General features: G+C 40.7%; 1 protein-coding gene across 1 annotated transcript in view; it reads right to left on the bottom strand.

Moving 5' to 3' along the window:
* Positions 1-24,131, bottom strand: part of raraa (retinoic acid receptor, alpha a) — a 184,434-nt gene extending 160,303 nt beyond the window's left edge. Inside the window, exons 1-2 of the mRNA XM_081600818.1 lie at positions 23,715-24,131; positions 968-1,037 (exon numbers count right to left, since the gene is read on the bottom strand). The gene's annotated coding sequence lies outside the window, so the exon portion shown is untranslated. The remainder of the gene's footprint in view (positions 1-967; positions 1,038-23,714) is intronic.
* Positions 24,132-25,600: the final 1,469 nt, after the last annotated feature.

Below are 25,600 nucleotides of genomic sequence, written 5' to 3'. Positions count from 1 at the left end.
GACGTTTGCGGTTGCAAAGTGCCAAAGTCTGAAAACATTCTGGGGGTACAAATACTTTTGCAAACCACTGTATATTTGCAAGATGAGCTTGAAAAATAAAAATAAAAAATAAAAAAAACAGCCAGCTTTTAGTCAGCTATTTGCCAAACTGGATGCAAACAAGGGAACATCCGCCAAACCACTTGACATTCCCACTTACGACACATGAACATCTTCTGTGGGTGTGATGTGGGCAACTGATGAAGCGGCTCTTTTCTAGAGGGAGTCTGTAATGGCTGGCATATACATGCAGGTACACATACCGACCCATTTGCTAATGCTTCCAGTCTGGTATGAGGGCAGGTATTCGTCTGGCGGAAGACATGCCAGAAAGTGACACTAAAAACCCCTCAAACTTGAGACTTAGAGACAAAAAAAAAAAAAAAAGGACAAACTGGACTGCTGCTTTGACTAGCTGAGGGAAACTGAAGGAATGAGATCAAACTGAATCACAAATTCTTTGACTGACTTAAGCTCTTATAACTAATATTAGGAAGATGGATCAGTCTCAAAAATCTGTCTTCACAGAGAAATAGCTCATGTTCTACAAACGAGTTTGTAATGACAAACAGCTGTTTTTTTGGACTGCCAGCTCCGTTTCAGATACAACAGACCCAGAATTAAGGCACGATGTTACCCATTCAGCATGCAACGCACAAGGTTCCTGCAAGATCGCATGAAAGTGACTCCACAGGTCTGACATCAAGCCAGATCCGCACAAGCTCTGACTTTTTCTCGACGCCCGCAAGAAGCAGAAGGCATGACAAGGGACAAACCGAGGCGACGGACACTATCGTGAGCTTACAAGTTCATCCTTGTGACCACAATTCAAATGTGGCATGTGACACAAGACGGAGCAATGCCCAGAGACGCAAGTGTTGAAAGTCCAATTATACCAAGCCAAAAACAACAACAAATTCCCACTTACCCCAAAAACGTCAGCCTCCACGTCCTTCGCCAAAGAAACGTCCCTTTGAATTGATAGCAACTCCTACGCTCTGCAGAGAGAGAGACAGGGAGAGACAGAGAGAAAGATATTTGAAACCGAGAGCTTTTGTGGGCCTTATCCACGTGCTGCAGACTCAGAGACTCCCCAGCCTCCCTGGCACAGACCTGCCTTGCTACATGAAAACTCTTACACTCTTTTTCCCCTCTCGTACTTTCTGTAATCTCCCCACCCTTTTTCCGATAGATTTCACTCTCTCCTCTGCTACATTTGTGCCTCAGACATCATGTGAAAAGTGGAGTAAAGAAGTGCTTTTGTGGTGTGTAAATTACCTAGGGCCTAGGCAGGCACAGTGGTGCTTATGGCCACAACTCAATTACAGCAATGTGAATCAGGTGGCGGCCTAGAAATCCCCTTAGCCTGATGCGCAAATAGGGACACAGAGGCGCCTTCATTGTCAGGACAGAGAAAAATCTGAAGTGGCGTGTCATCTCTTCACAGAAGAGTCGGGGGCCGACGCTACACAGATGAATGGCTATCGCAGACAATGATTCAGCAACACTAGTTTGGAGGGTGTGAATAACACCATTTTGTTCATGGAGGTTGCGAGATGATAATAAATGTTCAGAATCTAATTTCAGATCTAATCTGGAAAAAAAAGTCACATGGCACTTCTGAAAAATCTGGTAAATGGTACCTTTGTGGAAATAGAAAACTTGGAAAAATATTTCTTGAAATGTCTCAAGCTAAATCAAGTGGATAAAAGTTACCACAAGTTCAAAGCAGACATGGTGGCTGTCTTTGATTCAACAACAATGCCAAACTACTTAATCATGACTAATCACATTTAGAAATAAAGTTATCTTTAACACACTGGGTATACAATCTCTTGAGCTCCGAAAGAATGTAAAAACAGAGTGGGGTCTTCCAAGGTGTGCTTAAAAAGAAACAAATAAATCCAAATATTACAGTGATAGGGAAATAAAAAATATGGGTTTAAAACAATTCCTCTTGGCTAGGGCCAGGAGGAAGAACACCCTGTCCCAAAAAAATAAGACTCCTCCAGGCAGAGGTTGCACCATTTTACAAGCACCAAATGAATTTCACACTAGTCTATTATCACCGGTTCCTGAGGATAAACCATTGAAGCATATAGTGCACTCTCTTTTAAAAGTATTCACACCCCTTTAAGATTTTCATATTTTGTGATGTAGCAATCAAAAACTTTAATGTAGCTCTGAGGTATTCAATTTGATAAACCAAGAAAAAGTAATAAACAAGGAAAGGTGGACACTTATTTTCAACTTCCTTATTCCAACACCCTCAAGTAAAGCCAAGGAACACAGCAGACAGCTCAGACAGAAGTTTAAAGCAGGGTTAGGTTCTTGAACAATTAAGTTTTGAAAATCTAACTCATCTCTGATCAATCGATCAAGAAAAGGAAGGAATAAACCTACCAAGAGATTACAGTCTACCTAAACTTGACATACTGACCAAAGAGTACATTGATCACAGAATGAATGAATGAATTTCTAGAAATACACACAGTTACTTACGGTTATGTCAGGTTAGAAAACAATATAGACTTTTTGCCATGCAAAGTACTGTGCAAAAATTTTAAACCGTTCATCCCCTTGAAGAGATCATTCCTATTCAGTATAACAGGGAAGGGAAGCTGGTCAAAGTTGACGTGAAGATGGATGGAGCTACAAATAAGACAATCCTAGAAGAATATTGAAAAGACTAGATACTGCAGTGAAAGCTCACATAACAGCAGGACGATCCTAAACATACAATCAGAGCTACAATGGAATGGTTTATATCAAACCATATTAATGACCCAGTCAAAGTTCAGACTGAAATTCAATACAAATCTGTGGCAAAAATAATGTCCATTTAAACCGACTGATATTTAGCTATTTTTAAAAGAACAATGAGCTTTTGGAGACAGTAAGTACCTGCAGCTATAACTGCAGCAAAAGGTGGCTGAACAAAGTATTTACCCATTAATTCACACCATACCTATTACATTTTTTTAAACTCTGTTTCCTTCCATTTCATGACAAAATTCCAGTAAAACAAAGACGTTTGAGCAGGATAAACTGTAGCTTTTCTGTAGCCGAAGCGGTTTTATTTTAAGGACGACAATTCAAAAGTAATCTCACCTTACATAACCATATCCCAGTTCTTCCACATCTACAGCATAAACACCTGGTGTACAAAGTATCCCTGTGGTGTAAAAGTTGACAGGGTTTGTGCTAGTATGCCTCGAAGCATTGAAACAAATACCACCTTGCATTGTGAGGCATCCTTTCTATTTACAATCAAGGTAAGGAAGAAAGTGTCCAGCAATAAACCTTAAACATTCTGTATCCAAAACAACCACAGCCTCGCCTAGAGCCAGCATTACTGAGGTAGTCAGAAGCTTGGCATGAGCCCTACATGTGAAAACTCAAACTAATATCACACACAGCATTTAGTTGCAGGCTGAATGTCTGCTTTATGATCTTGTTAATGAAATACTGTTTATTGGAGCAGCTGAAAACACTTTAATGTGCAACATTCATGGTGTGTGTGCACGAGCATGTGTGTCTAGTGCTAGTTTCTATTCCATCCCAACAATAACCCATTTAGTTGATTTGCGCAGGGGCCTTGGCTTGGCATGTCCTGTTTCATTGCACACCCTCATTTCCTGTTTGTAATTCTGAATGGTGTTTAGAACCAAACGTTTTCTTCTCTTTTGACTAGGCCACAAAAACAAGAGTAGCTACATTTCTAGAAAGCAGAGGAGTCCAGAAGAAAGAAGGACAGAGTGGATGCATACCCATGTGTGTTTGCATGCATTTCTGATGATGCATGTCCAGGCCCTGCAGCTACACTGATGAAAGCAGACAGGAATAGCCTCAGGTAATCACGTCTTTATTCTTGCTGAAGGGCGAAAGCTACTCAGTGCAGAAATTCACCTTTAACATATACTGTTGGAGCTCTGTCAGATTCTCAGATGCAATCTAAATCGGCTGCAGAGAACAAGAACTTGTTTGATCAAGAACTCCCTTTCTCGCCAAGAGAAGACTTTAAAAGATGGTCTTCAAGGCACGGGGTTACGACCACACCTGGGTTTTATGACGAGCAAACCAACTCTCCAAGTTAAATCCCTCACCAGCCTTGGAATCTGGACTCAAAGTGGAATCATTCTTGAGCCTCGACTGATAAAAAGCAGCAGTCTTCAACTGTGTGCCTAACTTTGGGATTGGCAGCCCTGCGGCGACAGTCATGAGCTCACATTTAAACAGACACAATGTGTTGTTTTAACTTGCTTGGTTTCATAAAATTCCTCCAGCCACGTGCACGCACACGCATGGACGCAAGCGAGCGTTTGGCGGAGATAAACCCTTCTTCCTCAGACACTCACTCGCGGCGGTGGAAAGCCCCTTCAGTGACACAGAGATCACATAACCTCCCCTGACACCGGAGGACAGAACTCCCATTGGAAAGATGCAGATTCACACACGCTGAGTGCCGGCCAAGGCTCCAGACTGCCATTGTCCTTAACAGTCATCGAACAAAAACAACAAGGAGGGTCATGAGAGGCCCCCAGTGGAATGGCAAACAACCAGAAAGTGAGACAGGGAGTCAGACAGACAGAATGCTCGCAACAACAAAAAAAAGAATAATAAGAGACTGCTTCCATATGGAGTTTTATGGAGTCAAAAATTATCAGGGGAAAGGTGAATTTGACTTATGTTCAATTACTCAGGAAGAATCTGACACTCCAAATGTGTCATCCCAAAAAACTTTGCCAGCAAAAACACATATGGATAAAAATAATCTAAATGATCACACCCTGGGGTGTAAAACAGTTTGGTATCAGGATAGCTGTTAAAAATGCATTCAATTAGTTTCCAGATTTTTTTTCTCTCTGTGGAATAACAGCAGCAGGAAAATGGGGTTTGTTTTCAGCGCTTCCAGGATAAAGCAAAGCAAGACGAAGATCTAAACATCATAAGAGGCTTAAATTGTAGAGATGTTAATCATTCATTAGTGCCAAGTGACCCTTATTAAAAAACCATCTTTGTTGTCATTATTCCTGTGACATAAAATTCTAGCTTGTTAATTCAAACTCGAGGTGTTGACAATAGACGGCCTACAGAGGTCCTAAAAGCTGCGGCCTGTCTCGCAGTTGGCCTTTCAAATGCAAATGAAGGGAACTGTTTTGGGTTTACGGGCCTGGTAGGAAATGATTTAGGGCGACACCGGCGCTCTGAGCCTTTATGTTGGGGTTGGCCAAGGGGGCTCATACATCAACCCTGACCATTAATCAATTAGCGTCTCCTAGCCACCTGTCGGACACACTGGCGCACAAAACATTCCTGCCCTTGGGCTGTTGCTAGACGATGAGCAGCCCTTCCAAGCCCTCCACATGCCCCGCCCCCTCCCCTTTGTGCCATCACCCTGATGAATTACATAATCGCGCCAAAACACCAAGCTGAACATCAAGGGTTCTTTTCAAAGAGAAGCATATCTGATGCAAAGAAGGTGATTTCGTTGTTGTTGTAAATGTACATCTGTGCTTCTCCGTCACAAACAGAACAGAGCAGGCAAAGCAGAATTGATGTCCGCCTTGAGGAGGAATCAATAAGCTGACAGCTATTCAAAAGTGCTGAATGCACACCGACACTCTGCCCTCCTTTGTTTTAAATGCACCTGCCTCTAGCGCCATATCAATAGTCGTTTGATATTGATGACGCGTCACCGCAGCCAAATACTCCTGAGATTGAAAACTCCAACCTGTCGGGGTCTCTGTGACCCCGAAAGGTTTCAAGCAGCAAAAACGCTGATTGTTTTTGCTGCTTGAAATTCCTGACTGACTGACTAAAGTAATAGAAAAAAGTCAAAAAAGTGAGCAGGATCTATTTTTAGTAAATTTTTATGACTTTGTTTAAAATTCAGACGGTCTGATGTCATTGAAGCACTTGAGACATTGTCCTTGGGCTTTCTGCTCAACAACTGCCCTCTATGGTAATTTGGGGTTTCTATTACTGATGCAATGAAATTGTTCTTTTTCCCCAGCAGAATTTATGTAACAAAACAACTTCAGTGAAGTGTACATATTTCAATTTGATGTCAATTTTCTTTTCTACTTGACACAAATCCACTAAACCCATATGCCAAACTCAAATCAGGCCCTCTGGGCTCCAGAGGCCAAATTGCATCCATTTGTTCCTCCAGTTTTTCGCCATTATGCTATTCAAGATATTCCCAAAAAATGAACAAATCACCGATATTTTTCACGCTACTGAATAAGTGTGAGTTTATTGTAAATTTTCTGCAAAATCGTTAAAATCATTGGGTTTAAGTGACGCAAACTCCCACCTGCAGGTGGCTGTATTTTATACTCCTATTACATGGCTACCTCAGCCTTACCTGATGTCAAGTTATCGCCCATGATCGATATGGCAAGTAACAAAAATTCATTTACGATATTTCTAAATTAGCACCAAAAATCTCATACCAGCCCTTGAGAACATTTATGAAAACGAGTTTGACACCCTAAACTAAATGAGACAAAAAAGCTGACATGCAGACACCCTTTCATGAAATTTGAACAAACATCTTTTAGTTAACTGCAGAGAAACTGTACTTTCTGCATCCACCAGCAAGCTCCTGAATTTAAATTACCTTTAAACCTGAGGTCTGACCTATTGTTTCTAAAAACTGTTGTCTCATTGGTTCCGAAACTCGTGTTGAGTGCATGTAAAATGTCTATGTTTTATCCAATAAAACCCCTTCACTGCTTCTAGACAATCTCTTCCTGGCAGCCATGCTTCTCTGACAATAGAAAACCTCTCACCGCCCTCCCATATAACCTCCCAAAAACCCTTCATATTTTTCACACTTTTTAGGCTGGGTTATTTGGAACTAATTCCCAAAAGCAGCCAAAGAGATAAGTGGCACTAAAATTAGAGGCTAATCCTCCAACCGTCAGCGCGCGGACATGGAGAAAGTAGATTTGTCAAGCCCTGATTTAGCAGTATTCTTTCATTATAGAAGTAGCTCTCTTCACGCAGCTTAGCTGGGAGAAATGGCTCAATCAGTCTCATGCGGACCACTTTAAGCGGAAAGTAAGGGGCCTATCTGCGAACCCAGAATACCTGGCATCCTGCTGGTGCTATTATAGTGCCGCTACCTGAGCTGCACTTTTCAACTCTTGAGGGTTACCCTCTTGAAAATGACATTCACCACCCTCTTCTAAAGGCTCCGAGCACAAGAGCGGTTTCTCTGGGGGATTGTACAGAAATGTGGGCCACTGTGCTGGGTGTGTAAAGTGTGTAACACCGGACTGGGCACTACAGAGTGGAGTGTTTTCTTTTCTTTTCTCTATTTTTTTTTCCCTCCACCTCTTCCCCTGTTAAATCCAGCCAACTCTGGCAGGGACTTGGCTGGTTACCAACATTATCAGGTGGATTTTCAACAGAACAAAAGCTCCTCTTTGATTCCTTACAATGCCAGAGGGAAACAAAATGAGAAGTAACTCTTTAAAGCAGATATGGTGTGTGTGTGTGTGTGTGTGTGTGTGTGTGTGTGCGCGCGCGTGTAGAAGAATCTGTCCTCAATACTTCAGCTACATTTGTGTCTTGCAGAAGATTATTTTTCCTGATAATCTTGCATTTTCTTCTGTGTACTTATCCCCACAGTGGGGTTATTAAAGTTGATCATGTGAGGTTAAAACTAAAGCTGAATACAAAGGAAGTGGAACATGCTGGTTTGAGCTCACTGTATCCAATTGTAATTGTGTTTTTGAAGCCAGGGAATAAATCCCAGATATTTTTGGAAAGATAACGCAGCTTGGATACGAATGAGGAGCAGCAGAGTTGCGTTGCATGGCGTCTTCTGGTGGTCAGAGCAAAGGCTATCCACAGGGTTTGGAGTCAGCAGGGAGGAGGAGGGTGACAGGGCAAAAGCTTGACCTCACGGGGTCAAGAGGTGATCAGGAACATTTATCATACCTACACAAGCTGATGACTGAGAAAGGCAGCTCCTCTCCTCGGATATTTAGCCGTATTTTCTCGTTGGACTCCAAAGAAGCCGACAGATGCACCTCTTTTACAGCAGAGAGACGAGTTCTGGAATCCCTAAGTGGAAAAACATGCCATGCTGGCACACAGTAGCAGCGGTGAAACATTACATCATACTGACGATTTAATGAGCGCAACCTGGAGCAAATTAGAGCTTTAAATACCTGCCAAAGCAAATATAAAACGCTGTTTCTCATCCTCAAATATAAGTTTCAATTGATCGGAAGACGAGTAGATGAAAGGGAGGTAGCGAACGGTGATGTCCAAACCCTGTTGAAAAGCACACAGAGCAGAAAAAGACCAGTTTCCAAGGGGACTTTCCGAGAGTAGCTTTCCCTGAAGAAGAAGCAGCAGCAGCACAGCGGCTTGGTATTGTTTTGGCTCTGTGGACAAGAAGAATACAGTCCGAGTGGGATCCTGGGCCGGAGGCCAGCCGAGATGAAAATATGCTGCCGTGAAAAAAAAATCCTTACGAAATCCTCACGCAGCAACCATCTATCAATTGGGGATGACAGATAATTCACAAACACAGGCCCTTTGTTAGGCATTTCATAACTTGTGCATGGGCTGATTATCGACAATAGCAAATGAAAAGATGCAACAGATTACTCGTTATGGCATCTCATGTTAATCCCACACCTCCAACACACAAAGAACAAGTCAAGTTTTGAGTTTCGGAGAAACAGCTCAGTGTCTATCAGTTAGAGAGGTGGAGTGTTTACATGGCCACAATGAAAGGATTCTAGGCATTTTACCAGGATGTGCCAAAACCATAGAAATGATCGGCTTTGTTAAACACATACAAGTGTTCTGTCGCAGCCTCAGAGGGGGATCCCACAGTACAAGATGCTTGGGGATGCTGAAAAACCTTCTAGAGAATGTAAACAAGACAATGGAAAAACTGGAAGCCCCGCAGTATGATGCCAACTTTGCTCTAGAAAACTGTTATAACAGGGGAAGGAAACACAAAAATACACACAAAGAGCAGATTACTAGTTAGGATTGCTCAGAGAACCTTATTTTCAGCTATACTGGCCCTCACCAAGGACAGACTATCCAGAAACTAAAAACAGTTGTAACTGTGTTTCTGAAGACAGAGAATAAATCCCAGATATTTTTGAAATGATAACGCAGCTTGGATGCGAACGAGGAGCAACAAAGTTAAGTCGCCTGGCGTCTTGTGGCGATCAGAGCAAATAGTATCCACAAGGTACTGAAGTGTTGACTTCACTTTTTGCAATCAGTGAAGTCAACATAACTATGTGCTTAAAAAAAGAAAAGAAAAAAAGCCACTCTTCAGTGTGGAAGTCATTACTGATGGAAGAAGACTCAATGGTAGTCTTCTTCGATCAATGACTTCTTTCCCATTTACCATAAAATTGTGAAAATTGGGGAAAAAACACATTTAAAAAAAACACAAAAAAACTATGTTTTTCAATGGAAAGGTCAATTTCCATTGAATTTCCATTGAAAAAGTGTATTTCACAAAACTGTAATAGAAACACTTCTTTTGCATCACAAGAGTCAAGTGACAAACTACCAGATGTTACTGCTGGTGGAAAAAATGAAGAGGACAACAAGAAGTGACAGGAGGATGATGGCGTAGCATGATTTTTAAGGACTTAGAGTGTGAATAAACTCATCTATGTGTGATTTTAATTGCTTTTCTTATTCAATGGAAAAACGGCAAGTGTGACATTGTGTTTTTTCAACATTAGTAAAATGTCATCTTAAGCACATTTGTAATGGAACTGCAGCTGGTAAAATATTTCAAGATGAAGTTACAGGAATCACAGAAGCTAGAGGATGCTATATGAACAGAAAACTATGGAGGGATGTCAGCTGCTGAACGAGAAAACCTGTATGCACTGAATGATCAAAGGTCTTCCTCTGAGATGTGCCTCATGGGTGGGCAGAGTATCCCTAAGTTATACTCAAGTAAGAGTAGCACTACTTCAATATATTGTAACTCAAGTAAAAGTTAAAGTTAGTCATTCAAGAAAAGACTCAAGTAAGAAATAATGTAGAAAAAAGGCTGCTTAAGTACGGAGTAACTGCTGATGTCACCAGATGGAGAAACATGCAATTTCATAAGCCTTAGGAAGTAAAGTCAGTTGAACAGGTGAGGAGCCCTGAATCTTCGATAACTTACAACAAAGAGGTAGCTTAGTGATTTGTCTAAGTATAAACAAACTCACCAAGTTTCTTAAACTCAACACTAACTTGTCTAGATACATCAAGCATATTTCGATCCATTTCCTGTCCTTGTTGCTGAGAAAACGCACAAAAAAAACTACTCAGGATATTGTAATTGTAGTCTCTAAAACTAATTACTGCCCTCATAAAATATGTTGAACTGATCCCATTCCATGCTAGCTTAAACTTGTTTTTATTTTGCTAAAACATGAAAAGATGCACACATGCTATCAACCAACAGGAACCAAAACATCAAGCAGCCAAACGCTGCGTTTTTTGGCTTTTGCACCCGGAACAGGATTTCCTTAAGCAAATAGTCGAGTTTAGCTCAAAATAACACAATTACTAATAGGTGTGAAAAAGAGCAAAGCTCCAAAACCTCTGAATAAAAGCAGGGTTTTTTTCACAATTTTTCTTCCACCATTGTTAACCACATCCACTTAGAAGACACTTTGCTGTTTTGCCTATTAGTCATAGCGACTGACCGACAAGTGAAATCACTCTCTGTGTCTGAAAATGTGGTTCTCTCTAGTAAAACAAACTATAATTTAAATGCCTGAAAGCCCTGTGTTCAGAATCAGTACTCTGTAAGGAGCAAAGCTCAACAGGAAGCAGCCTTTCATTACTGTTGAGGAAAACGGAGGATAGTGAGGGCAATATCTGAATGCATTTTAGCTTCGGAAAACATTTCTGGAGATGAAACAATGTAATCTTTGAACCATCTCAGACTTTGAGTTCTTGAGTGACAGAGAGGTGAAAAAAACTGTTTGTTGACTTAAGAAGCTTGTGTAGGCTTCAGGAATTTATACTGTCAACTAAAAATTCAACACAAGGAACTGAAATGTGCTTGGGTGTCTTTGCAGTTCTTTATAAATCATTCTTGAATGGCTTTTTAATCTTTAAAAACATCAACAAGCACTTCCTTATATTGAGAATTATTTATTTTATACAACATATTGCACAAGAGGAACTAGTCACTGAAATGTTTTTTTAATGATTTCAGGCATTTATTCTAAAATATACAAGTCCATTCTTATTCGTGCTATATAAATTTCCTATTTTCTTCAACAAGTGGTGTTAAAAAGCTAAATAATTCCCAGTAACTTACAGACAGACTTGCGATGCACAAGTCTTCACATGTTGAAGAAAATATAAAACATATATTTAGGCTGATATACAGAAGATAGACCAAAACTCAATTCTGCGACAAAGACTTTGGACTTTATTCTAATTTTTAAAACCTGAAACTGAAGGAAAAGAAATCAAGTTTGATGGAGAAACTTGTTTTTCAGAAGTTCAAATCAGACGCTGTCTGTAATGACCTGCTGTATATTGAGAAGTGGAAATGGACATGGAAAAATGACTGAAACCAAATTTTGACAAGAGGCAATTCTATATGTTTTGCCCAGTATTTTTGTTACATCAATCCGATTAAAGCTTTTCTACCCAATTTTATAGCCAGTAAAATTAAAGACTACAAAGTATCCTGTTAATATGCCAGAAACGACAGCAAGTGTGTTTTAAATAGCTCAAACAGATTACCCTGAACGCAAAGATATCGGCTAGTGTTTGAACCGGCAGATCAGACAGGAGAGGGCAACCTGACTGCGACTGCTCTGTATGAATGAAAGAGATTGACACGAAGCAGTCGGGTGCAGAGATGTGTTGTGGAACACAGTCAACACAATTCACACATGCAGGGCGAGGAAACAACTCGCTTGGGGCTTCCACCTTCATTTAGATGAAAATGGACCTCCTCGAGAGGAAATAAAGCCATTTTTAACCCCCGCCTCTCACTGTGAGTTGGTCTTCAATAACATGCCCAGTCAATGGACTGTGGGTCTATTCAACTGGGCCCACAGCACAGCCATAAATAATGCAGTGCGGCTCACATGAAACCCTAATCACCATTGTGCTGTCACCCAACAGAGAAGATCGCTTGTTTAATTTACTGCGCCGCATCTGTCTCAGTTCTGCCCAATTTAGTTTCAACGTTTCAGCGGGCACGTACTTCAGGTATTTATCAATATGCTCTTCAGCCAATACAGCGTTCATGTTTCCAAGTCTGTGTGTGTGCGCGCGTGTGTGTACACACAGTTGCTTGTCGTGCAATAATGTGTCTGTGTGCATAGATGAACAAACGAGAAAGCTGCAGCTCGTGAAACAACATTGGTTGGCTTAGAATAAGCCATCAACATTCAATAACCGCAGCTCGTTATTGGCCATATACGACCAACTTCATTACATTACGATTCCATTAGCATGCAGACATTTGCATATCCCGGCTACCTCCTTCCAGAGGCTGTTGATCAAACATGGCAGCCATATGCTGCCTGGTGCGCCATATAACAGAATTATTACTGCGACAATAAGAGCCAAGAAAAATGGAAATCACGTTGACGCAAAGTAAAGTATGAACGCCGTCACATGATGCGCCGTTACAGGCTGCGATCTCTAACCAGCAATATTCTGCTTGAGTTTCTATTTCCGACATACTTCTTCACGTGTGCTCCACATACAGTTTATACATGTATTAAAGAGCTTTCATATGAGCCAGACTCAAAACATTAAATAATGCACAACTCCAACCATTCCTTGCTCCCATTTTAGGCATTTCTGGCTATGCTGCCACTTTTCCTTCAGCAAATACAGAAAATGCAGTCATCCAACAGACCGGCCTGGTTCAGACCGACAGTGATTTGGTGTAATGGCTCCTCATTTGGGCGGCCTGCACTGAGAAGGCAGCCCATGGACAGAGAATATTCAGCAGGGACTCATAAGCTGCATTTGACGGGCGCAAGCAAGGGCAGCGGAGCCGCATGAGGATGATGATGCTGTGAGCTCAGCCGCTAGCAGTGAGCTCATTGTTGCCTGTGCTGCAAAGAGCAAGAGTGACGCTGGATTTGTTTCATTACTTTTATCTCTGTGATGGGATGTTCTCATCACAGAGATGAATCAGGATCAGATTCAAGCAGCTAGTAAAGCTCAACTCAAAGAGTTCACATCCATCATCCACCTGACTCTGACCAGCTTTCACATCCTTCCTAAGGAGAAGAACACCCACAACCTGAGGGTGAGCGTTTATCGTATTGTTTTATCATTTATCAAGATAAATTTCTTATGATAAAAATTTTGATTTATCATTGTTGCAATAGATTTTAATTAATGATGTTTAAACTAGAGATGTGCCGATCAGGTTTTTTCCTGCCGATTCCGATCACCCATGAGGGCCAATCACGGCCGTTCACCGATACCGATCACATAATTATTATTTTTTTAATCATAAGCTCTACTATGATTGATATGATACAATTCACCTTAATTTAGACAAAAACTTGTTAATAACTTTTTCCCAGAAAAAAACAAAACGGGTATTGTGCAAATTGTACTGCTATCGGTAATACTATCTTCAACAGACTGAAAACATATGAAGGCTCTGAAGAGGCTAAATAATGCAAAGAGTCAAAATAAAACCTCTCAACATTGCCAAAAAAAATTCAAGTATAAAACTTAACATTCAAAGGCAAATACAGGTTCAATAAACAATCCTGACTGAGTTACTGAATGAAAACTTCCTGATAGCATGGCTAGACAATTACTGCTAGATTTGAGTGGCTGTTTCTGACTGAGCGGAGTAATTATGCAGAGCAGATCGATTATTTTTCAGAGATTATCTGTCTCATGTTAGGACAGCCAAAGTTTTAATACGTATGTAAAATTAATTTTTTAAGTTAGATGCTGCCGCTTTAAGCAGAGGTTCGGTGTGAGAGTCACTACCAGGTAGAGCAGAAGCGGCGCTCCGTCTGTGAAATATTACTACCTGTAGCACGTAGCAGCGGTTCAACAGCGAGAGCAGAACCAGCGTCTTACATCGCAGCTCAAAGACTTAAATAATTTTGCTGGTTATTTGTTTAGCTTTCTGACCGTCATGCTAATTCGGGTGAGTGTTTGCAGCTGTTCGCTGCTTTACCTGCTATCTGATCCTCCATGTCTTTTTTACTGCAGTGAGCCTCGATGTAGCCAAACTCCGTCAAGTATGGCATTGTTTTTATGTCGTATTAGATTCGTCGTGTTGATGCATTTTGACGTGCTTCACCTCACTTGCCTCAATTTTCCGCCGCAACACTCAAACTTCCCAGTTCACTCAGTGCGTTATAGTTCCACACGACATCGCTTAGGATTTGTTGCTGCACGCTTGCGCAGTGTGAAGGAAAGAGGAGACCAGCTGCACAGGCAGGCTGCAAAATGAGAAGCAGATGATCGGTTTGTGTGATCGGCAACAAGAGACCGTGATCGGCGATCACCGATCATACATTTTTCACAGAAATCGGCCGATTATGATCGGTGGTCAATCGATCAGCACACCTCTAGTTTAAACCGCCCCAAAACTGTCTCTATCCTCAGGATCGATAATTCTGCCATTTTCTCCATAGTTTATTCAATGAAAGCATTGATAAATACCAATAAATTTGAAAATATAGTTACTGTGTGCAGCTTAATGATACAAATCACCCTTCTTTATGTGGCTAAAGAAGCACATTACAAATAGGAATAGTTTTCAAGCTCATTATTTATGTTTATGGTGTTATAATTGCTGTGACACACAGTCACAGTCATACAGTTACCTATAAAATGTCTAATAAATAAGTATTTGTCATCACTTCCTATCGTCATCACAGCTGTACAGCCAAATACACAACTTAAGTCCATATCGCCCACCCCAGAATGATAACAAAAGTGTTTTTATTGTCTACTGCTAGAAATGAACATGGAGCTACTGCGAATGTGAGAGCTGGTGTACAGAACACCATCATCAACATATTTGCAGTTCCTCTCACAAATATAAGCCTTTGGTTCTGCTCAGATATAGCTCACATACAAACTAATTACTTCAAAGATTTAGTTTTTAAACTTGGATTTCTATCAGTAGCATTACTTGCCATTTTTAATTAAAATACTTCCGTGTGAAAAGGTTTCATCACTTAAATGTGTATGAGAGATCATATGTTCCTTATCTGTGGATTTATGCTCACATTCATGTTGCTTATATGATGCTGTTTTTTCACTAACAAACCTCTGTTACCTTCATTAATTAGGTGACCTTTGAAGGTAGGCTGCACTGGATTTTATTATGACCTATTTATCTAAAGTGGACAGAATTTTTATTTTTAACAGTATAGCCTAGACTTTAACGTGCTAATTTCGATTAATTAATTACATAGATTACAACGTATTAAAAAATGTAACTCAATTAATCACTTGTGTGCAAAACCTTTGGATTGGTATGCTTCTGGTACAACCATAAAGCAACAGCGGCGATGGATGACAAAGCTGCTTCTCTTGGCCCACTAGAGATTAATTCTTGCTTCAGAGAAGAATCTTATGGGACACTGGAAGAGACTATTGTTGTGTTCAAATTGTGCTACAAGGACCTAGCCTATCAGTGAAGCTACTCAAGAGTTGCTTCATGTCTAACATTGCTATCAATGTTAGACATGTAGCAACGCTAACATCAGCGTCCACAGTTCATATTTCTAAAGACGTTCCATTAATGATCAGGTTCCTAGATTTGTATAATAGCATTTGCACCAATCTGATGGTTGAATAACTTAAAACCCAGATTAAAAACAAACATCTTTCTTGCTGAGCTCTTCATATCTATTTATTGAAGAATATAGAAACAAAGGGTATTTGTATTGAAAATCTTAATTTTGTTGATTAATATGCAATTAATTGCATGTACTGCAATTAATTTAATTGAAAAATTAATCAAGTAGTAATATTTCCATTTCTATTCTGCGTTTGTCGATTGCAGTGGTTCCCAAAGATTTTCTAGCCCCCACCCCCAATAAATTACAATAACATCCGCCCCAAAAAAGGAAGAAAAAAAAATCAACTGGGCACACACATCGTTAAACCCGACATAAACCTGTACACATATTTTGTGTTTTTCAAACTCCACTGAAGTTAATTTCTCACTTCAGGTTGTAACAAAACACAATACAAACCATCTTTACAGTAAAACACTTTTCTGTACTGCAAAGAATCCCAACTTTTCCACTGCAAAGAATCCCAACAAAATGCATAAGAAGTTTCCAGTTGCAAAAACAACATAGTGTGAAAAAGTTCAAGGGACGTGAATACTTTTTGAAGCCAATGTACATTAGACCAACCATTAGGAACAAAAGTGAAAGTCCTTGCTTTTTTTTTAATGTATGCTGGTCTGAAAGGGAGCGCCAACATCCCAGAAGCTGCCAAGTGTCTCCCTCCAGAGCGATCACTTTATCTCCAGTTATCTAAATGACTGCAGAAACATTTGACTCAGGGAAGTCCAAGTAGGACATGGTGCCTTGTCAGACATCTGTATAATTGACGCCTTGTATCTTTCTCGCCGTGTGACTTGTGGCAGCAGTTGGGGTGGGGTGGGGGGGGGGGTAACGTGGCTATTCAACAGTACAGAGCGTCTGTAATAGGTAATATTAACAGCGTGTCCCTCAGACTAAGGGAGAGAAACGGGAGCAAGAAAAACATTAGAATGCAGAAAAGGAAAAGAGGAGAAAAGGGGGTGGGAGTACAAATTGAATTTTCCGGTGACAGTGTGCTCGGGATCACTGTTTCAGTGAAAGAACATATCATCTGTCACAGTTAATGGCAGTGTCTTGGGGAAAGCGAGAGGAAAAATGGAATAAAGACCATTCATTACGAAGGTATGGGACGGGGGGGTGGGGGGAGGTGTGTCGAACCCATCTGTCTACTCTGCTGTCACTGCAAGGAAAATGAATGTATACACAAGCTATTATTTGTGCATTTACAGGTTGACGTTACAACTGAGGTACAGCGGCGGCGTCTGAGGCGGCCCATGCACAGAGCGGCCGCTGAGAGTACGGAGGGCGTCCTGGCTGCCTAGCAGGACGGCTGCAGAGCTAGCCAACGGGCCCAGCCAGCCTGTCTCTCTCACAGAGCTGTGGATGTACTCAGTGGAAGCAATTGATACCATTGTTTTATGGAGAGGAGGGTGGAGGAAGGGGGGGAATGGAGGGCCAACAATGGGGCTCTTTCACTGGAAATGTCAGCCGTCACACCAGGGGACTATCCAACTGGGCAGAGACTGTTTTGTGAAAAGCCAAGGTACAAAACTTGTGGAAACTAGTATGAAGTTATTATGTGACGTCTCGGGGAAAACGAAGGGCGCACACGAGCCAGAACATTTGCATGCAAATCATCGGAAATTAAATCTCAAATGTGGGGCGGCGGGCTGTGAGAAAGTTAACAGCGCAGATGATACGAGAGAGAGCACGACTCAGCAGTAAAACAAAGAAACTTGAGTTAGTTACCGTCACTTGGATCCAATAAGGGTTTTTGTTTTAACCACAAAAAGGCAGCACAAAACAACATGCAAACAGAACTTTGTGAAAGTATTCAGACCCCCTGGAGATTTTTACATTTTTGTGTCAATACAAGCACAAACTTTGCCGTTACTCGAAGAGAACTTTCTCCCATAACATGCAACATGAGCTACAAAGGAAGGATTCGACTCACAGCATATGTCCAATCTGTGAGTCTAATCAAATGGTCTAATCAAAGATGAGAATCTGTGTCAAGAGTTAAAAATGTATGTTTACAGATCATATTACCGGACTAAACTTAAGCTTTTTTGTCAAAAAATTTGGCATATTTCTCTTTATCTAACTGTGCAAAGCTAGTTGGGACATACCCAAAAGCACCTGCTGCACATGGCGGCCACACACAACTTCATGCTCTTCAGATTTTTATTTGAACAAAATGTTTTAAAACATGTATAATTTCCCACCTGATCTGCAATCATGACCGTCAGGTTATATAGGGCTGAAACAATTAATCATGATTAATCCATTATTGAAATAACTGTCAACTAATTCAGTAATTGATTAATCGTTAGCTGGAGTATACTCTCCAAAATTACCATTTCCTGGGAAAGAAAACCAACATATTCAGAGCAGTAATTAAGCTAAAACTGAATGGTACATGCATACATGTTGCAATTAAGAAAAAACTCTTTGTAAATGTGTTTTAGCCAGATATAATTCACACTGGGAATGCTATGTTACTGCATTTTAGGAAACAAAATTTAAGAAGGAAATGAATTGTTTGTTTATTTGCATATTTTAATGTATTTCTTGTATTTATCTGTTAATAGGTTAATCGTTACAATAATAAATCGATTACTAAAATAATTGTAAATTGCAGCCATATAGAGTTATAACATAAAAACCAAGTAACAAATTAGAAAAATAATTGGGGTCTAAATATTTTTGCCAACTTACAGAATGTTGCTGATTTCAACGCTGATTGCAGCTGGCAACACATTCCCAATCAATAACCTGGATAATTGGTTATATAGGTCTTTATGCTCAACCTCATTAGGCAAAAAAAAAAAAAAAAGAGGAGACAAATGTGGCCTGATTCTTCAGGCAATCTAGCATAGTGAGGAACCTAAAATAATACAGCCGATCCATTCTGGGACATTTTAGCAGAAGACTGTAGGACAGCACAGTAAAAAGTTTGGCCTGTCGGATGACCTCAATGCCCTCAGACCTCTTCTGAAGGTACCCTGGCGCTTTAAGGCTGACCTAATTGCTCTCTTGTTCTCCTCGCACGAACACTGGGAGCTGACACGTAAAGATTATTTAATACCATCAAAGCCAAGAGGAGGACTGAAAAGGAGGCTGAAGGAGATTTAACTCCTTCGGTGACGAGAAGGGCTAAGTCAGCCTGATCAGGCTATAGAAAGAAAGAAAGAAAAAAAGAGAAAGAAAATAATCAGCATGCTGTTATAGCCAGTGTTAAGCACAGCTCCAACATCACAGCAGATCCCTTCCCCCTCTGAATAAAAAAAATAACAATCTGCTTGACTTCGGCTGCGCTCTCTCCCGGTACCGGCTCCCCGCCCTTCTCCTCTCCCACTTTTCCCACACTAGCCCTGGTCCCTAAGGCAAAGCCTACGTCACTGGGCACCACAGTAAAAACCGCTGTAATATCCCAATTTATTTCTACTTATTCTGACAGACTCTGCGCCTCTTTCATTTGGGTCAAGGCTGGTTTTATTGGACCAAAAGCAACATGGCCTCATTCCACTGGACTTCATGTGTCAAAGGAAAAGTTCCTCCAAGCCAAGGTAGTTCTTTTTTTTTTTTTTTTTTTTTTCTGCTGACAAACCATTCCTCCTTGACGTAACCCAACAGATGAAAACAAGATTCTGAAGAATTGAACCCACCCCCAGCGTCTTTAATGTACCAGTAACTCTCGTTCTACAGTCCGGGTTTTCACTATGAGCACTTCCTAGTCCAAAAGAGAGAAAAAAAAAAGCAGCGCTCCCAGCAGTCAGAGTGTGACAGAGCGTGGGTGGGACTGGGTAGAGGTGTTTACCGTTAAGTAAGCACGGGGTGGCATCTCCGGGGAGCGCTGCCATTGTGAGGAGCTCGTCTCATCAGTCACCGCTGATGAGTTTGCACAGCGCTGTGGCCGCAGCCTTGTGAGTCAGCCTGGCTCGTCAACAACGGGCAGCACGCCGCTGTGGCAACAGAGCAAACCACCTGACACACTGTGGAACGAAGAGTGCATCTCTAAAATACTGCTCTGTGAGACAAGACCTCCTACAATCTACTCAACCTAAAAGATGACGTATTTAGAAAGGGAAAACCCGTGCAACACCGTCAGAAATGGGCCAGTCAGGTTTTCAGTATTGAGCAGACAAACAAACCCTTAAAAGAACTCAAATTATGATCAAGCAACTTTGATAACACTTCAGTTCCCACAAGAAAGGAAACTCTAGGGGAACCTCAGTGCTGGGCCATGACAACACAGACCCTTTCCAGTGGTTGTCACACTTTACAATCTGAACAGGAGGTAAGGGGCACGATGAGGGTGTGGGGGCGTGGAGATGGTGCCGCCACCCTCGCTTTGATTCGACGTTTTCTTACACCATGTGAAACTACGTCATCACGAGGCCTCTAAATGGCACCGTTTTCATCAGTTTACCCAACTCAAAAAGGAGAAAGGCAGAGAATACCGCTGCTGTTGATGCACCTGAAAAACTGCAACGTTTACAACGAAGCGGTTCTCTACCACCAAATGAGTACATCTTTGGCTGAGGTGGCATCGTCTAGAATGGAAAGCTTTAGAAAAAAATGTACTGTTGCAATCCCAAAGCATCACAGATCCTCCACCATATGCAATACTGGTGCAAGGAGGTTTTTCTGTTATGTTTTTTTGCATTCTCTTGCTTTTCTGTTTCACATCAAACCCACTTGTATTCAGTGTTAATGCTGATGTCTCAAAGATGGAGCTCTGCTTTAGTTCTCCATGACGATTTTTTTTGTACCTCCATTACCATCCTGCTCACTGTGCATGGTGGCACAGATAAATATGGGTCCTTGTCCAGCCTAGAAGCCTGTGGCCAAGATAAATGGACTTCTGTGTCGTTTCATATTTCAACCCAAGGGAAACAAAAAAAATGTCATGCCTTATGAGTTAAAGAGTTCATCCGAACTGTGATCAACTTAGAAAAAAAAACACAAAGTAGATTAAATAAATAACTTAGTTACATCTATTTTTCGAAAAATCGGTAGGAGTAATAATCACTGTGGCACCAGTAAGTTCTTAGTCAAAGTAATGAAATTAAAGGGTTGAATTTTTTTTTTTTTTCATTTAATTTTGTTTTTTTGTAGCGTGAAATTATGCTAAACCAACAAATGAAGAGTTTCACACTTTTGCACACCAGTAAATGTGGCTAGCATCGGATTGCATTGGAAATGAAGGCAGGTTACAATCTCAAGTGCTTCCAAGGTTAAGAATGTTAAGAAACATATATATTTCAAATATTCTGTTTGCTTTTTATTTCTCAATTTACTGTTCAATAAAGCCTAAAAAAAAACACTTTTAAAAGACGAGTTCCAAAATAAGGATGTTTACCTCAACTTCAATTTCAGAAAACATACAACACACCTGGACAAGATCCACCATCGTAACAAATCTACATAGCAACCTTTTCTTTTTACCCAAGTTTCTAAAATGTCACTGCATGCGACAGCTTTCATGGCGCAAACCTTGTATCGAGTGTTAACCCTTTCCCCAATTATGCAGAGGGCATGACGCCAAACTGTGAATCACACTCAGACAGTAGGTGACAAGGTGGGAAAACCCTCATCCACACCAGATTTGCCACAGAGTGACTCTTCCGCTAATGCATCCCGCTCTGAATGTCACAGGCTGTCAGAGAAAAAGACGAGTGTCTTTCACCTTCTGCTATTCCAGGTCACCATTCCCACTTCTTGTTCAAACTTTCGAGTAGAAGGAGAACGTGTTTGTGTTTTCAAGAAGAATTAAACCAAACATCAGCTGATTTGGCGTGGGCACACGCTCGCTTTTCTGACCGGAGCCAAATGTTACAAATAGGCACTGGAATGTTGAAAATGCTAAAAAATAAAAAAAATTAATAAAAACTTATCAAGTTGTGGCATATTTAAATTGCTTTAAAAGACAATCAAATTAAGTTTATCAGAATATCACTGAAAAGTTCATTTATTCCAGCAAGTCAGTTCAAAAAGTGAAACTCAAGGATTCATTACACACAGAGTGATGTATATCTGTGGATTTTTAGAATCACTACTTCCAGGTAGTGAAAACCACAAATGTAGTCAAATAGTTACATAAAACAAATAAACAAAAATAGTCTGAACTCATAAATGTTATTTTGAGGTCTGCGTAATCATCTGCAACATTGCTAACTTGACGGCCGTCCGGCAGACAGCCAACGAGGAGGGAGAGCCACAAAGAGTAAAGAATCCGGCTGTTCACGTCCAAGAAAATGAACGGCAAGTTTAGTGGAAGGCAAAAGTGAGCTAGAAAAGGTGCACGAGTAACTAACCAGCGACTTTACAGAGAGTCTACTGTGAAGCAAAAAAACATTAATGACATCACAAGGGAAAACATCCTACATGTTTAAGATGTTTCCCTAGTTTAACACACCTGAATTAAATGAATGAAGGATTAGCAAAAGAGCTAATTGAGCCATTTGAATCAACTGTGCTGGAGCAGAGAGACGTTTTAATCCAGGATATCAGACCTTCAGGACTACAGCTGGACACTCTTAGTCAAGAGGACAAGAGAAAAATCACCATAATGTGACTAGTGTGATTTCTTTCTATGAAAAAAAAAAAATCACAGAATGTGTGAAGTTCCCACAGTTACTGATGAACAGGGGAGCCGGTGGTGCAGGTGTTGGCTCAATGCGTCTCACCAAGCCCAAATTTACAGCAGACATTAACTAGGAAATATTAAAAGCCCTTAATGATTCCCTATGCTTTATGGACTTGGCAGCAGCACACGCTGCTATTAGCACAGATACCTTATTTAATGACCATGATATCACTGCGCTTGTTGCTCACAAAACTCATTAGACATAAAAATCCAAAGAGAATCTGTAAGTGTTTTCAAGATAAAGAAGAGCTTAAGGCTGCTACTATAGACTGAAGCAACGTATACAGTTGTCAAGCTTTTGGCCATGCTGCATTTATGCAGTAATTCTTGCAAAAAGAAGCTCAAGTATTGTAGATTTATTCCTTTAATCGTTTTTCTTTGTTTTTTGGCAGACATTTACTCTTTCATTGCCAATTTTTTCCCCCTTTCATTTATAATGACTCCATTACTCATCATATATACTGTACATGACATGGACGTACTTTCTGTAGGCAGACTGTTCTGTATTAATTAAAAATATAGAAAGGTTCATATAATATTCTAAATATTCTGAGAAACAGGAGAAAAAAATGAACAAAAGCTATTTAAAATACATCACTTTGAGTTAGACTTTTACAACATAAACTAAAATAAATTAACTTTCGTTTGCACTTAAACAGAAGAAGTAAGTAGTTAGCAGTGTATATGTTTAGGAACATTTGAACCTGACAACAGACTGACAGCCTGATACAGGCTGTTGTCAGAGGTGCATGTTGCAGGATTGTAACTCTTTGTGTCACCGCTTTTCAGTCGTGCCAAGCAGGAGCTTTACTGAAATCGGCTAGGCTAACTTAGTCGGGTAAATAGCTTGTAGTTGAATCTGTGCCAATGTCTTTAACAGCTCAAACATTGTTTGAAAAAATAGATCTGCATGCTAGCAAACCCTAACAGTTGTACAGAGTCTGAAGCCGTTAACTACCCTAAAGAGAACACGATAACATTAAGACGTTATTGGCACCCGGATACTTGGTGGGCACGCGCTACCAGCTTCAGATGAGTTTCATTATCCGGTTACATGGTGAATTTCAGAGAAGAAACACAAAAATAAGAAAATGTCACACCCGCTCGTGTAATTAATTAATGACGCATTCAGAGCCCTCCAGGTAAAAGGTTTTCCGCTCCCCAAATACCTGGCTCAGACACGCTGTCAAATGTTGACAGTGGCAAGTGTGCGGTGATACCTGGGACCTGTTGACTCCTCCTCCCGGTCCCCCTTTCGGACTCGCTGGTGGAAGTTCAGTCGCGCTGCCGCTGGTATCTCTCTACCGGCGGTAGTCTTCTTCTCCTCTTTTCTTTTTTTTTTTCCTCCAAAGTTTTCTGCCGACTCTCAAGCGTCCAGAGAGCGTCTCCCACGAGCGCTGCGTGAAATTAACCCCGAGGACAGACCGTAGGTAAAAGGCAGTCGAGCAGCTTTCAAAGAGCAGGAGCAAGTTTGGCACGGCTCTTACCAAAGACAACTATGGCAGTCACGTTCTCCTTGCCGTGGGATCCCCGCCCCCTTTTCCTTATATGGAGAGCAGCGCTGAAACGTGGATGTCCCGCTCCTCTCCAGATGTTCCTCTCCCTGCTCTGCCAATGTAAAGAAAAGGCTGCAGGAAAAGCCCGACGTTTTAATGACTGGTCCTACAGATCCATAATATATGCGCCACTGAATGCTGGAAGCCATTCTTTTTATATTTGCAGTAAGAAAACATATGAACACGCTCTCTCAAGTGTGGCAAAGTGTGTTTAAAGATAGGGGTCTCTTATGCAGCTTTTCACATTTATACAACTGCAACATGCAATTTAATAATAGAATACTTTTTGTTCTATTCTATATTTTAGAATTTAAAAAATACTTTCCATGTGTGACTGCTATCTGTCTATCTATTTTATCTATCTGAATATATACATATCAGCATCTGTATTGTAGAGGTTTTTTTTCTTCTTCTTCAAACGTGTATCCCTGCATCAAAACCAGTCACGTAACACTGGCCCGGGGCCCCTCCTCAAATGCATGACAAGGCTGTCCTGTCCCGCTGTGAGGACCATTAAGGACTCTACAGTAACCACCATTACAGTATGTTCTGTACCCTTGTGCCACTCTGACCAGCAATCCCATCGATTCCATGCAGAGCGACAGCACTGACAGGAAGCCAGCAGCTAAATCACTTTTTGAAAGAACAGCTTTTCTTTTATATGCTTTAAGTTCTTATGTCAGTCAAGAATATGCATCTAACATGATATGTGTTTTCCATATGTGACCCAGCATATCCTTGTTTGTTTATGTTGTTAATTGTGACTTTTAAATAGTAAGGCAGTAAAGGAAATCTGATATATTTTTAGCTTAAAGTGCTCATGATATTAAAAAGTGGAGACAGGTCCTCATGAAATTTTAACCACGTTTCGAGCTGAGAGCTTTGTGTCTCAGAAAAGCTATTAGAGCTGCAATGTGTGACAACAGCAGCAATATTTGATTCTTATGTCAATTATTACATGCTATAAATGTTTTTTATGTGTTTATTAGCTGATTCATTTATGTGTTCATGTGTGTTTTCATATATTTTTGTACAGATTCCTTTCAAATTTTTATGTTATTACTGCAGAGTCAAGAAACATTACAAAAAATTCTCCATATTTTGATTTCCTTTGTTATTTTAGCTTGATAAAAAATATATATATTAGCTTTATTTTCTTTGACTTTACTCTTGGTTTTGCTGTCACTGCACAAGTGAAGCAGTTGGTACCAATGCTACCTTGCAAATGGTGGAATCTAAAAGATAAATATCCAGATTGGATTTTGAGTCTGAATGGAGTTTGCATGTCCTCCCTGTATGACTGTTAGTTAAATTGGTCTCTCTAAGTTGCCATTACATATGAGTGCGTGTGTGTGTGTGTGTGTGTGTGTGTGTGTGTGTGTGTGTGTGTGTGTGTGTGCGTGTGTGTGTGTGTGTGTGTGTGTGTGTGTGTGCGTGCGCGTGTGTGTGTGTGTTCTTGTTTGTTTGTCCTGTGTTCCTGCGAACCAATGACTGCTGGATAGAGGAACCCCCCGCATCCCTGTCTCCCTGCAAGGACAAATGGGTGTAGA

The sequence above is a fragment of the Poecilia reticulata genome, chromosome 19 (genome assembly GCF_904066995.2).
Source record: "Poecilia reticulata chromosome 19, P_reticulata-male-v2, whole genome shotgun sequence".
NCBI lineage: Eukaryota > Metazoa > Chordata > Actinopteri > Cyprinodontiformes > Poeciliidae > Poecilia > Poecilia reticulata.
This window is presented reverse-complemented; position numbering and strand designations above follow the sequence as displayed.